The 15,243-nt window shown below is 40.9% G+C and overlaps 1 long non-coding RNA gene across 1 annotated transcript; it reads right to left on the reverse strand.

Moving 5' to 3' along the window:
• Window positions 1–1,763: 1,763 nt before the first annotated feature.
• LOC103099862 (uncharacterized) lies at window positions 1,764–4,758 on the reverse strand. Its single transcript, XR_465296.3, has 3 exons — window positions 3,697–4,758; window positions 2,796–2,845; window positions 1,764–1,960 (listed from the first exon to the last, which is right to left on the reverse strand). It is a non-coding gene; the product is annotated as an uncharacterized LOC103099862 (long non-coding RNA).
• Window positions 4,759–15,243: the final 10,485 nt, after the last annotated feature.

Genomic DNA, 15,243 nt, shown 5'->3' on the forward strand with positions numbered 1-15,243 from the left:
ATCCTCTGTGGATGAATAAATTAACAAAAGATGGCTATTTCAAACAAAGCAAAATAAAAGAGAAAGTAGAGGAGACAGGACATTAGCATCAATTATAAGCCTTAAAAGACCAAAAGAACAAGGTATATTTGGACAGGAAAACTCAGGTTTCCTCCCTATTATTAGGAGTCCATTAATATATTTGGAGTCCATTAGCATGTATAATAGGGTATGGCAGCACAATGTGGCACCCAACACTTCTTCCTCTGGATTGGCTCACTCACCCCTAACTGCAATCAGGTTGGCAAGTCTGGGGAGTTTTCCTGGAAGCAGAGAGATGGCCACCAGTCCCTACATTTGGCTACTGCTTATTTTTAGAATCCTAGTTAATGGTATGGAGGAAGTGCAAGTATAAAGTTAGGACTGGAGGGCAGCTAAGTGGTTTAGTGGATTGAGAGTCAGGCCCAGAGACAGGAGGTCCTGTGTTCAAATGTGACCTTAGTCACTTCCTAGCTGTGTGACAATGGGCAAGTCACTTAACCCCCATTGCATAGTCCTTATTGCTCTTCTGCCTTGGAACCAATACATGGTATTGATTCTAATTTGGAAGGTAAGGGTTTAAAAAGATAAAAATAAATAAAAATAAAGTTAGGACTATACTTCCTGAGTCCTCACCAGTATGCTTCCATTTACACAAATCAGTCACAGGGACCCCATTAATTCTTCAATATGAAACATTTATAGAACAAGAAGGCAAAAGCAAGATATAACATTTATTAAATAGAAACCAAAATAATCAAACATGATAGCTCACTCATAAACCTTGGTCATACTCTGTCATCACTGTACCCTATCCATGAGGATAAGAAGTCGTACAAGCAGAAACATAGCAGTGAGGTCTGAATGTATAAATAAGGAAGTCAAATCCTTTCTATATATGATGAGCAAGTCATAACATTGTACTATTGGCCTGGATATCTGTGATCTTTTTGGAGAAGAGTCTTACCCCATGTATTACCTGCTAACTAAGAGCTCTACTTTTCTGAGATTCTGCTCTCCTGCTAGATAAAGTCATGTCTCTGCTACTCTTGGGTCACTGAAGAAGGGTTCAATCTCTTAACTGACAGCCTTAAACCTAGAAGCTTCCAGTTCTAATTCCTTACTAGGACAGAGACACTCTTTTGATGAGAATAAATTTCCCTTAGTCCTAGGATCTGAAAAACTATTCAGGTTTTGCTCATTATGGATTTTGAGGAGCTTCTCTTTCTCTCAATATTTAGGGAAAAGGAACTCTCAATATTTAGGAATAAAGAACAAAGATTTTGAGGGGTTTCTCTTCTTTCAAACTACAGATAAAGGTTCTTAAGCTGAAGACCATGGAGTTGCTTTAAAAAACATATCTCTATAACCATGTTTCAATATAATTGAGTTTCCTTTGAATTCTTATATATCTTTTTACATGTGTTTAAGAACATTATTTTGAGGAGTCCATAGGCTTCAGCAGACTATCAAATGGTTCATGATTGGGGCAAATAGGTGGCACAATGGGTACAGTGCCAGGCCTGGACATGGGATGACAGGTTCAAATCTGACCTCAAACACTTCCTAGTTTATGTCATCCTGGCAAGTCACTTAATCCCATTTGCCTAGTCCTTACCTGTCTGTTTTAAGAGTTGTTACAAAGACAGAAAGGAGAGCAAGGATTTAAAAAAAAATGGTCCATGGTACAAGAAAGGTTAAGAATCCCAGCTTTGGATAATGCTAAATAGTGAGTTTACCTTTTCTCAGGCAGCATTTCAATCATAATGTTTTTTTCCTTCTTCTGTCTCCTGACATTTCATTTCTATAAGCAGGTTCTCTTGAAGACTTCTCTGATCTCTCTCCTGTAATAAGCTTTCTTGGTTGCTGATTCCTGATGTTTTGATATAGCTTCAAATGTCTCAAACGAGGGTCACTTCATGTGTAGTGACCAATCTCATCACTATGAGAAGACACAAATAGTTATTATTATATAATATACCACTAATTCTCAAACAATTTTTTGATACTTTCCTAGCAATGAGCTCTAAGATCTTGAAAAAAAGTCACAATCAAATTAGCTGCTAGGAAACAATGTGCTGAAGCCAGCTCTATAATCAATCAGTATTTTGTGCTTTTGATAGGCATGCCTTCTCTCTGGTCCCCTCAGAAATCTCCCCTCAAGCACTTTTGTCAGAGGAGCTGCTTTTTTTTTCTTAGCCTAATCTGTGTTTCTCCTTAAGCAGCTTTTCTCCATGTGTCCCTTTGAGCAAATAAAATTTCTGCATAAGAAAGGGTATATTATGTGCTACTAGCTTGAGCATATACCATGAATAAGGTACATTTGGAGATGAAACTTCTGCATTTTCCTGCTAATGGAGTTCTATTAGGCTTTAGATATAACTTTTAGATATATACCCAACGCCAGTTATTCTTGGGAACCAAACTATTTTCTTAGAAATAAATAATAGGCTCGGTCATCAATTGAAAGCCTGGATAGTCAGTCAAAAGTGTCAGCTCTAAAGGAATATAATTGGAGATTTGCCAAAGTCTCTTTAGAGTTTTTCCTCATCTGGCACTCACAGGATGGAGGCCACTGAGGGCTTGCACCCTTACAAAACGGAGAATATACTTTGGTTGTGGCCCTGATTTCTCACTGTGAATCTAGAGATGATTGATTTGGACTCAAGTAAAGCTGCCCATATTAGCCTCCCTATCAGCTGGTCCTCCCATCTAGTTATTTATTCACAGAACTATCAGACTGGCTGAGTTAGTGAAGTATCCAAGAGAGAACTCACCTCTTAAAGTTTTCTCGGGCTCAGACATTCCCTTCCCATCTCTCCTTCCTCTACAAAAGGCAAAAAGAGAATTTCTGTTTATTTTCATATAAATAAATATTACTCAGAAACGAAAATCACATCTTCCAAACAACACAAAAGTATAACTCTCTATCACTATGTGTTAGGAAGCAATTGTCATTTAGCAGAAGGCTACATTTAGAATCAGAACATATGATTTCAAATACTGACTGGACACTTACCAATCTAAGTGGCCTTGGGCAAATCATTTAACTTTGTAACCTGTGCTTACCCTTTTATGAAATGGGGATAATGACCCTCAGTACACTCACAAGATTATTTTGGAGATCAAATAAGATAATTTTTGTAATGTCCTATGTAAATGACAATTATTATTGTTAAAGTGCAGCCAATTCCTGAGGGAGATGGTTGAATTGCTTGCCTAAATCTCTTTTAATAATAGGACCTGTCAACTTTTTGATTATAAGGAATAGTTCTATATGAGGGAAAAGGGAAGGAAGGAAATCTAACACTGTAAAAAATAAATTATGTCAATAAAAAACTATTTAAAAATAATATTAAAGGTCTAGGAATTGCCTGGTAATTGTGATAATTTGAGTGCCTGGGAAATGATGGGAAGGAGTCTGCAAAGGAGTGGATTTTCTGATGTCAGTTCTGGCTCTGAGACTTAAGTCAATTTTCATGTCCCAGTGTCATCTTTTTTTCCCTTTATTTTATCTTTATTTTATTCTAATAACAAATTTACACATAGTTTTTCCAAAGTTGCATGATTCATATTGTCTCCCTCCCCTCTTCCTTCCCCCCCTCCTGGAGTTGACAAGCAATTCCACTGTATCCCAGGGTCTTCTAGCCACAATCTTGCTACTTGAGTAGATTTTACCTGTCCTCCTACTAAGTCAAAGATTAAATCCTTCTATCCACTTCTATTCTTCGCCTTGTCCAACCACCTTTTTCCCGATAGGGATTCACTATGGTGCCCCAGTAACAGATCAGAGTCCAAGATTAGGGCCAGGGAGCTATGGGAGTGGTGGGTGGGGAAGGTCTCCGCATGGATCACCCTGGGTTTCTCTGCATTAGCTAAATTATGTTGAATTCAGGCCACAGCACTGAGCCAGACTCCCTTAAAGAAGAGCAGGTTTAGCTATGTTTAAAGAAGTCAAGATCCTTGATGCTTTCACGCTTTCACGGAGAACTTGTCCTGTAAAACAGAGGAGGATCGGTCTCATACTCTCCCCTATTCCTGCCACTCCTTCTTAAGAAATCCTAAAGGGAATAACTCCCTCCCCAATACGGAGTCCACTTATGAAAGTAATTATGAGTGGACTGTTCCTCTGATAACTGAACAGACACAATAATTCTCCCGATGAATAAACTCCCAACCCCCTTTCTCTAAAAGGGGTCTAATTGTACTTTCCCCAGACATTCAGTCAAGGTCAAGGGGCCCCAAGAGACCTTGCCTCCCTCCCTGAGCAGCCTGGGGGCCTCCAGTTCTAGGACTTATTTCCTCCTTTTGTTTTCTCAGGGCCTCCTCGGGCTGCTGCTGGGGAGCGGCTGCCCGCCCTACACCCTCCCTTCGTTGACATTTTCTCTAGGAGGTTCTTTGCAGGAAAAGCGACCTGGGAGTGGGGTTGCTGAGGGGGCAGCGGTACTCCTCGGTCCCACATCCCTCAAGTAACCTCTCTTCTCCTTTAGTCTTCCCATCTCCCTGCTCCTGCCCCAGGGCCTGTTCCCCTGACACCCCCACACCCGCAGACAACTCCGAGCCCAGCTTTCTGATGAGTCAGCAGAAACACTGGTGGCTCCTGCCATCTGTTCGGATGACGCACCGTGAGTCACGGTCTACAGAGGAGCCACACCAAGCCCAAACCCCCGCCTGGTTCCCAGAGTCTTTCAGAGGAGAGGAGGGGTGGGGAGCTGGGCCACCGCTTCTCCTCTTCCCCCTCCCCTCCCCACCCTCCGCCCGGTCCCCCTTTCTCCACCCTTCCTCTCTGCGCATTCCCCCACTCCTCCCTCTCCCCTCCTCCTCCACTCCCTGATGGCCAGTCTCCAAACTGACATCAGCCCCTGGCGGCCCATCTGCCCTCTGAGTCAACAGTTTCCGAAGCTCTGCGGGTTGCCAGGGCCTGGGAGAAAGAGCTGCCCGAGGGCCCAGGTGGGGGAGGGCAGGGAGGGCGTGGGCGGCAGGAAGGGCAAAGCTGGGAGCCTTTACCAGAAGTCACGTCGCTAGGGGAAAGGAGGGAGGATGGGTGGACACCACCTGCAGAAACCTAACCTGGCCTGGGCTTGGCAGATGAAAGGGGGAGCGAGAAAGAGGGGGGAAAAACAATCCTTCCCCCTCCCTGCAGCCTCTGCACCATCATTGATCCAGGAGCTCCAACCCTAAGCTCAGGACCACACAATACATCAGTGTCACGAGTGGCAGGGTGGGTGGGAGGGGCAGGCCCCTGGTTGGCTGGAAGGAGGAGACCTCTGAGGTTTGTGGCAGACTCCTAAAGTGGGCGATCCCTAAAGTCAGGATTCTGAAAGGAAAAGGGCTGAAGGACTGGGAATCCCACTGGACTCTAGGGCCCTGATCGGGAACCTATGACATGTGTGTCAGCACTGACACACGTGACCATTTTTTATGACACACGGCCACATGCAACCTCATACAGAGAAGTATGGGGCCTCTTCCCAAGGAGGTTTTTTTTCTCCAAGTGACACACCACCGGAGTTATACTTAGTTTTTTGGCAAATTTTGACAAACCAAGCTCAAAAGGTTGCCCATCATTGCTCTGGGGGATTTGACAGGGTTTAGTTGTTCTTTTCCTCTAGAGACAGCAGCATTGTTTTCTGGCCCTCTTGGAAACTCCACCTAGTATGTCTTGACAGCTGGGAATTCACCCAGCCTGCTTGGTGGTCCTTGGATCAGGAGTAATACCAATGTTTAACTCAAATCACCTTTCTCCAAAAAGCTCAAACTGCTACACTACTGTGCTGGGATTGAGAAGGAGACATCCCATTCTAATAAATAATTCATATCTGGTTGGTTGTCTACAATGCAATCTATTAAAGACTCACTCAAGTGAATTATTAGTCTAGCCTGACATTTGAGGGAGGATTCCAAGGGGTAGAGGACAATGGAAGCCTAGGAGAATGTGAAGAGAGCTGATTCCTGGGTTTGAATCATCTCTGATTCTTCCCTCTCCCTTTCCTCCAATATTCAATAAACTGCCTACTACAGAGATTAAGTCAAAATCCCTTGAGGGAAAATAAGGTGTTGGGGTGTGGCAGCTGGGTGACTCAGTGGATTGAGAGCCAAGTCTGGAGATGGGAGGTCCTAGGTTCAAAACTGGCCTCAGACACTTCCCAGTTGTGTGACCCTGGACAAGTCACTTGACCCCCATTGCCTAGCCCTTACCACTCTTCTGCCTTGGAACCAATACATAGTATTGATTCCAAGATGGAAGATAAGGGTTTAAAAAATAAAAATAAGGTGTTAAGGTGTTAATTCAGCTGAAGAGAATGGAAGGAGAGAGAAAGGAGGAAAGGGAAAGAGGAAGGGAAGGAAAGGAGAGAAAGGAAAGAAGGGAGAAAAGGTAAAAAGGAAAAAGGGAGGGAAAGAAGAAGGAAAAAAGGGAGAAAGGCAGGGAGAAAGGTATGCTTGTCAAGTAAGCCATAATTTCTCTAGACTTTTGTTTCCTCACCTGTAAAATGAGAGATTTGGACTTCTTATTATCTAGGGCAGGAATACTCAGCTTGGGATATGTGTACTCCCAGGGGATATGAAAAGCTTGTCAAGGAAGTGAGAAATATTGATAAATAACTATATCATCCTATTAAAGTATTCTAAAAGATTAGTGAAAAATGTTATGTCCTGAATAAAGTTTTCTTATGAAAAATTAATCTGTTAGATGTATGCATGCATGGTATACTCTAGGACTTTTTTTCCCCCTAGTAAATAGAAAGTAAGGGAAGAATTACCGAAAACTAAGGGCCCTGGGTAATAGGACTGACCTAGGATCACTTTTAGCTACACAATTCTGTAATGCCCCCCAAAACTCTTCATCCTAGAAGCTCACCCTATCCCTGAACACCCTATGCCAGAAGTATTCTCCTCCTTTGCAACTTCTCTCTCCAGTTATCCAATTCTTTCCAGAACTTCTGATTTTTTAAAACCCTTAACTTTTGTCTAAGAATCTCAAGTATCCATTCCAAGTCAGACTAGTGGTAAGAACTAGGCAACTGGACTTAAGTGTCTTGCCCAAGGTCACAAAACTAGGAAGAGTCCAAGGCTAAATTTGAACTCAGGTCCTCCTGATTCTAGGCATGGCATTTATCCACTTGCCCTTAGAACTTCCATTTTAAAGGAGGTTTCATGTCTTCATTCATCTCCAGGATGCATCTCTGACACTCCTGAATGTTCTCCCCTCTTCCTCTCCTTTTCCTCTCCTCTACCTCTGTTCCAGGTACCTTCATGTTTTCCCCCAATTTTTACCTCCTTTTACATGTTGGCTTCCCCCATTATAATAAAAACTCCTAGAAGGTGGGACTTTCTTTTGCTTGAATTTGAGTCCCAAGCACTTAATAAATGCTGCTTAACTTGCCTTAGTAAATATCTTTACTAGTGCTGGGAAGAATCACTAAATGAAACTGTGATCTTGAGAGTATTGGACAGCTACTTACTTAGCTGCTTATTCAATGAAATTCAACAATTATTTAGCAGGTGTATACTGTGTGAAAAGTACCACACTAGAAGCTGAAAGAACATAGACAAAACTGAAACTATGCTTGGACTTAAGGAACTTACATCCTCCTGGAATGATTAATGAGGATTTGTTGTTGTATTCTGTTGTGTTGTTTTTTGTGTTTATACTAGGTCTCTGTATCTCAGTTCATCAGTCACTCACAGACTAAACCCACTACTGATAGGCATGGTCAGTCAGTAAACCCTTGTTTGTTTGTTTGTTTGTTTGTTTGTTTAAACCCTTACCTTCCGTCTTGGAGTCAATACTGTGTATTGGCTCCAAGGCAGAAGAGTGGTAAGGGCTAGGCAATGGGGGTCAAGTGACTTGCCCAGGGTCACATAGCTGGGAAGTGTCTGAGGTCAGATTTGAACCTAGGACCTCCCTTCTCTAGGGCTGGCTCTCAATCCACTGAGCTACCCAGCTGCCCCCTGTAAACACTTGTTTTTAAAAAAATCCTTACCTTCTGTCTTAGAATAGATGCTAAGTATTGGTTCCAAGGCAGAGAGAAGTAAGGGCTAGGCATTTGGGGTTAAATGACCTGCCTAGGGTCATACAGTCAGACCAGATTTGAACTCAGGGTCTCCCAACTTCAGGCCTATTGCTCTGACAATTGAGTCACCTAGATGCCCCTCAATAATATTTATTGGGCATTTACTTTGTGCCAGGAACTGTGCTAAGCAGTTGAGAATACAAACAAAAAAGAAAGACAATCTCTCATATAATAGGAGGACAACATACAAAAGGAAGATATAAAGAGATGGAAGAGGGAAGGTGTTCTGGTATGGAGCATCATGGGGAAATCCAAAAGAATGAAGCCAGATGGAAAATGAAGGGATGGCTGATCTCCGTTCCCTCTTCAAAAGGAGATTTGAAGAATGTAATGGACTTCTCTACTAGCAGCAATGCAATGATTCAGAATGATTCGGAGGGACTTATGAGAAAGAACGCTATCCATATTCAGAGGAAGAACTGTGGGAATAGAAACACAGAAGAAAAACAACTGCTTGATCACATGGTTCAATGGGGATATGATTGGGGATATAGACTCTAAATAATCACTGTAGTGCATATATCAATAATTTGGAAAAAGGTCTTGATCAATGACACATATAAAACTCAGTGGAATTGCTCATTGGCTACGGGATGGGGGTGAGGAGAGAGAAGGGAAAGAACATGATTCTTATAACCATGAAAAAATATTCTAAATTAACTAATTAAATAAAATTTTCCAGAAAAAAAAAGGAGATTTGAGGGGGTATCTAGGTAGTGCCATGGATAGAGATCCAGACTTGGAGTTAAGAGGACTTGGATTCAGATTTGACTTCAGATACTTCTCTGGGCAAATCACTTAATTCCATTGGCCTAGCTCTTGTCACTCTTCTACCTTGGAACCAAAACTTAATATCAATTCTAAGACAGAAGGTAAGGGTTTTTATAAAAAAAAAAGGGGGGGGGAGATTTTTAGAGGAACTCTTCTTTCTATCCTCCAATTAGAATGACAGAACAGAAGGTACTATTGACATGTACCAACCAAGGCTTATGAGATCTTTCAAGACGGTGAGGTTCCTGGGGTCATGAAACATGATGGAATCCAAAGAAGTGAAGGGGGGGGGGGGGAGGGATAGAAGTTTTGACCTTATTCTGTTTCCAATTTGGCCTGATTCAATTCTCCTTAGGAAGCCTGATGCCCCCTCATTCACCTTCTTGGAGCTAGACATAGCATGGATCCCTAAAACTGTTTAACCCATTGTGGCTCAGAACTCACAAGCTCAATTGATCTATCATCTTCAGACTTCCCATTAGCAAGGATTACAGGCATGACCCACCACATTATCTCATTTGAGTCTCCCAACAATCTGATGAGATAGGTAACTACAAGCATTCTTATTCTCATTTTACAAATGAGGAAACCAAGTTGTCCAGGAGGCAAAATAGTATGCTCCCACCATGATCAACTCTGATAAAGTCAAAGAAATTTTTTTGAAGATCTGGAGGTCCTTATCAATAGAGTGCTAAAAGAGGACAACCTGGTAATTCTGAGAAACGTTAATGCTAGAATAGTCACAGATGATCAGACAATTCAGGGAGTCTTTGTGAGGAATGGAGTTGGAAACAGCAACAGCAATGGATATTTAATATTGAAGACTGGTACACCTCATGGTCTTCTCATCACCAATACTGTGTTCCCATTTACCTAAACACAATAAAACTTCATGAATTCACTCTTGCAACAAACTGGTATTTATTGAATATGTCTTTGCAAGGAGAAAAGACAGATAGGATGTGAGAGTAATAAAGACTTTGTGTAGTGCAGAGTGTTGGACAGATCATACACTTATCTTCTCAAAGTTAACATTTACATTCAATGAAAGTGGTGGTCTCAAAGCAATACAACTACCAGAAGACAATGTGAACAAATGAGAGAGTGTCTCCATTCTCAAACAATTTGTGACTTGGAAGGAAAACTGAGTCAACACAAGTATGACAACATTGGAGCAGAAAAGGAAAGGGCAATTTTCAGAAATTTGTTATACAGCCCCACATTTACTCATCTAGGCAAGTATATTCTCAGACATTACAATTGGTTTAATAAAAATAAAGGGAAAATTCAGAAGCTACTAAATGAAAAACAAGAACTCATAGGGTTTGCCAGCAGGATAGTTCATCTGTCTCTAAGAACAAAGCTTAGAAAGATGTAGGATCCTTGGCTCAGTAAGAAGGCAGATGAAATTCAGTCTGATTAACAATCTAGAATGTTTCTATGATGTTCTGAAAGCAATTAACCCTAAACCCTAATCCTAACTCTAACCTTAACCCTAACGTATGGCATATTTCACCTACTCAATGTTAAATGGAGTCACACTGATCAGTGATAAGGATATTAGGCTGAATACTCCCATCGTGTTCTCTATAGGATGTCATCAACCAATATTGAAATCATTGATTGTATACCTCATGTTGAGATCAATCCCTCTGTGGCTGAACTTCAAATATTGAAGTAATTTTGAATTCCATTAGGCTCCTCTTGTGTGGCAAAATACATGGTGATGATTCCATTCCAGCAGAGATTTATAATGCAAGGGATCCATAGTTCATACAAAAGCTAAAAGCTTCCAAGTTATATTGCAAGAGGAGGTTATCTTTCAGGAGATCAAGAATGCCTTCATTTGCCTCTCTCTGTAAAAGAAAAGGAAATAAGTTGTTCTGTGACAATCATGGAGTGGGGAAATCTCTCTCTTAGACATTGTTGACAAGATGCCTTCCAGGTTCATCCTTAATAATTTGATCTTTCACATGGAAAATGGTCACCTACTTGAGAGCCACTGTGGCTTTAGACAGGGCCAAAGAACAGTTGATACTGTGTTTAGTGCCTGTTTCCAGGAGAAATTCCAGAAGCAGAACAGAGGTCTATATACAACATTTGTTGATCTGATAAAGACCTTTTGATATGAGGACTTGTGGAAAATAAAGGTAAAATTTGGTTGCCCACAGTTCATCAACATCATATTCCAGCTCTATGATGGCATGCTTCCTTGGGTTTTGGATAAAGGACCATACTCTCTCACTTTCTCTGTCACCAATGGAATGAATAGGGCTGTGTACTTGCTCTCATACATTTTCGTGCTTTCAGCAATTTTGTCAGATACCTTCAATAGAATGAAAATGGCAACAAGGTCAGCTACTATACTGATGGCAAATTATTTAACTTGATTCTATGGGGATATGATTGAGGATGCTAACTTTAAATGATCAGTCAATTGCAAATATTAATAATATGAAAATAGGTTTTGAACAATGATACATGTAAAACTCAGTGGATTGCTTGTCGGCTCTGATAGAGGGGAAAGAAGAGGGAATGGAAAGAACATGAATCATGTAACCATGGAAAAATATTCTTAATTATTAAATAAAAAAAAATTTAAAAAGACTACAAGTCAAGACTAAAGTAGTGAGAGAGTTGGTATATAACTTTTTACTCATGAATAATTGGACCCTCAATGTAGCCTCTGAGCCTGAGATGTAAGAATATGGGTCAATTCTCTGTTGCTTGTGCTAACTTTGGCCTGACAATTAACAGAAAGAAAAATGAGGATCTCAGATAACACTGCACCAACCGTGTGTAAAATCATCAGTTACAACAAATGGAGAAATTTTGAATGTTGTGGGTAAGTTCACTTACCTTGGCAGCATTCTTTCCAAGGATATCCACATAGATGATGAGGTTGAGGCACACATTGCCAGAGCTAATAGTGTTTGGGAAACTCTGAAGGAAAGTGTGGGGAGAAGAGGCTGCGTACCAAATTGAATGTCTACAGAGCCTTTGTGCTAACCTCATTATTGTATAGCTGTGAAAACTGGCAAGAATGCCAGAACCACGCCAGGAAATTAAATTATTTCCATTTGAATTGTCTTAGGAAGATTCTGAATATCACCTGGCAAAATAAGATACTGGACACTGAGGTCCTTTCTTAAGCTGCATTGCCAGGCTTTCGGATTACTGCAGTGTGCAACTTGAATGGGCTGGCCACATTGTTCAAACACCAAATATACATTCGCCTAAAAGACTATTTTACAAACCTACATAAGGCTAGCACTCACACAGAGGTCAGAAGAAGTGATACAAGGACACTCTCAAGGTCTCTCTGAAGAACTCTGATATCAATTGTGAGACATAGGAGAAACTGGCACAGGACCCATCCTGCATGATGTGCCCAGACCAAAGAAGGCTCAGTGCTCTATGAGCAAATCAGAATTGCAGTAGCTCAAGAGGAGAACCAGGAGAACATTGTACACAGAGACTAATACACTGTGGTATAATCGAACGTAATGGACGTCTCCATTAGTGGCGGTGTAATGTCCCTGAACAATTTGCAGGGATCCAGGAGAAAAAAACACTATTCATAAGCAAAGGATAAACTATGGGAGTGGAAACACCGAGGAAAAGCAACTGCCTGAATACTGCGGTTGAGGGGACATGACAGAGGAGAGACTCTAAATGAACACTCTAATGCAAATATTATCAACAAAGCAATGGGTTCAAATCAAGAAAACATCTAATGCCCAGTGGACTTACGCGTCAGCTATGGGGGGGTGGGGGGGAGGAAAAGAAAATGATCTATGTCTTTAACGAATAATACTTGGAAATGATCAAATAAAATATATTAAAAAAAAAAAAGATTTGCAGTAGCTCAAAAGAAATGTGAAATGTGGGAATAGTCTTCTGAGTGCATGTTGATCTGATCAGTCCCAGTTGGACACATTATACATTGATCATTTTAGTTTTCTTTGGGTACAAAGGATAACCATCACGGTCATCATCCTGCTACAGGTTGAACTACTTATCTATAGAACTAAGGTTCAAACTTAAGCCTTCTATCTCTATGACCAGGCTTCTTTCTACTATACCATACTGCCTCTAGAATGATTTTGAACCATTCTTGAAGGCAGAGGAATGTAGTAAGTAATTCGGGTAATATCTTCCCTCTGATTACCTTCCATCTTATGATATAAATTTTGTCTACTACCTGGGAAGAAGAAAGGTTCCTTTCACTTAACACACTCCTGATCATTCCCCATACACTTCAGGAATTCTGAATCCCTGTGGTTTGTCATCCAAATCCTGTTTCCCATCCTCAACTACCTAGCTCCTTATTCCTGTCCCTCTCAACCCACCCATCCCAAAATCCCAATGAAATACTTACCTACCCTTTTCATTGAGTCCTCTGGAATGCCTAAATCGTAGAAAATAAACTTGATTTCATTGTAAATCTTTTCGCTTCTTACTCTTTCCATCTTCTGGCTATCATGAAGACCTGATTTCTCTCTGATGACACAACCTCCCTGGCTACCCTTTCCAGGACTGGCTGTATACTGTAATAAAATATGTAAGCTGAAAGGAAACTGTTACTGCTTGAAATGGAGAGGTAAACTGTTCTGTGGCTTTTGAGAGGGAACTGCAGAGGGATTCTGAGGCTGCTTATCTTATTTTATGACAATACCTTCATTCCTTCCCCTCAGCTCACTGGTTGAGGTAGAGGAGTTGGAATACTCCGTGTTCTGCATTGCCATCATCACTCAGTAACCTCTGCTCCTTTGGAGGTCCTTATAATCCACATCTTTCACCCAATCAAAATCCTACAAGCTATTTTCTACAGACCTCCTAGACATTCCTCTTCTTCCCTCAATTAGTTCAGTATCTGACTCACAATCTTTTTCTACTCTCCAATTCCTGCCCTCATTCTAGGGGACTTCAACATATATATTCATTTTCCTTCAAAAACCTTAACCTCCCAGTTCCTCAATATACTAATTTCCCATGGCTTATTCATCTATTGTACTTTAGTCACCCACAAAGATGGTCAAACCCTTGATCTTGCCATCACTCATAAAGGTACCACCCTCCATGTTCAGAAACTTTGAAATTCCCTTATCTGATCAACATCTATTGGTTTCCCATTTCTCCCTCTGCCTTAATATACCAGCTCTTGATCCTCAGTTCTCTGCCCAGTCATAGCCTCTGTCCTAGTCACTCAATTTCACTATCTTAACCCCATAGTGAACCAGTTCAAAGGCCTTTTCTGAATCTACTGAGATAATCATATGATTTCTGTTGTTTTTTTTTTAATCGATATTGTCAATTATGCTGATAGTTTTCCTAATATTGAGCCATCCCTTCATTCCTGGTATAAAACCCACCTGGTTGTGGTGTATGATCCTTGTGATATAATGCTATAATCTCCTTGCTAATATTTTATTTATAATTTTTGCATCAATATTCATTAGGGAGATTGAAGTGAACCCTAACTCTACACTATCCTCTTGAGTCCTTTGCCTTTTATCACATCTTTGATTGTGCCATAACAATCTCAGGCTTACATCACTCTGACTAACCACTACTTCTATTCTTACACATATGCTGCTGAATAAAGATGGAGAAAATCATGCAATCATTGATGGTTTTATGTTATACTATTTCAATTAGGTTTTCATTGCTGCTAGATTAATCCTTCTACACCTCCCTTACCAATTTACTATCCAGCTCCACCGCAGCTCTTACAAACATTTTCATTCCTTCAAACATGCCTTGACTTCTCCTCCGCCTCCCTTCTCAGTTAAAAAAATTGCTTCATATTTTGCAGGGAAAAAAAATTGAGGCCATTTGCTGACATCTTCCTCATTTCCTCTCTTCCTTAGTGCATATCACTATGTGCTTTCTGCCACCATTTCCTTCTTCAGCCCTGTCTCACACAGAGAGGTGGCCCTTCTTGCCAAGGCAAATTTCCCCTACCAAGTGTGAATGATCCTGTTTCATCCCATCTGCTCCAGCAGGCTGCCCCCTTTGTCATTTCTACTTTCTAACTTATCTACAATCTCTCCCTGTTTGCTGGCTGTTTCCAGTTGCCTACAAACATGCCCATGTCTCCCTCAGCCTCAAAATCCCTCACTTGATCCTTTCATCTCCACTATGCACTTCCATTTCCTTTCCACCACTTTCTTCTTAACCCCTTATAATCTGGCTTCCAAACTCATCATTCCACTGAAACCACTCTCTCTAAAGTTATGAGTGATCTTCTAATTGCCAACTCTAATGGTCTTTTCTCCATTTTACCCTTTTGCCCTTTCTGCAGCCTTTGATACTATCAATCCCTTGTCCTACTCTAATTTTCAAGACGTGATTTTCTTGAGTAAATTTTTGTACC

Source organism: Monodelphis domestica, chromosome 3 (assembly GCF_027887165.1).
Source record: "Monodelphis domestica isolate mMonDom1 chromosome 3, mMonDom1.pri, whole genome shotgun sequence".
Classification (NCBI taxonomy): Eukaryota; Metazoa; Chordata; class Mammalia; order Didelphimorphia; family Didelphidae; genus Monodelphis; species Monodelphis domestica.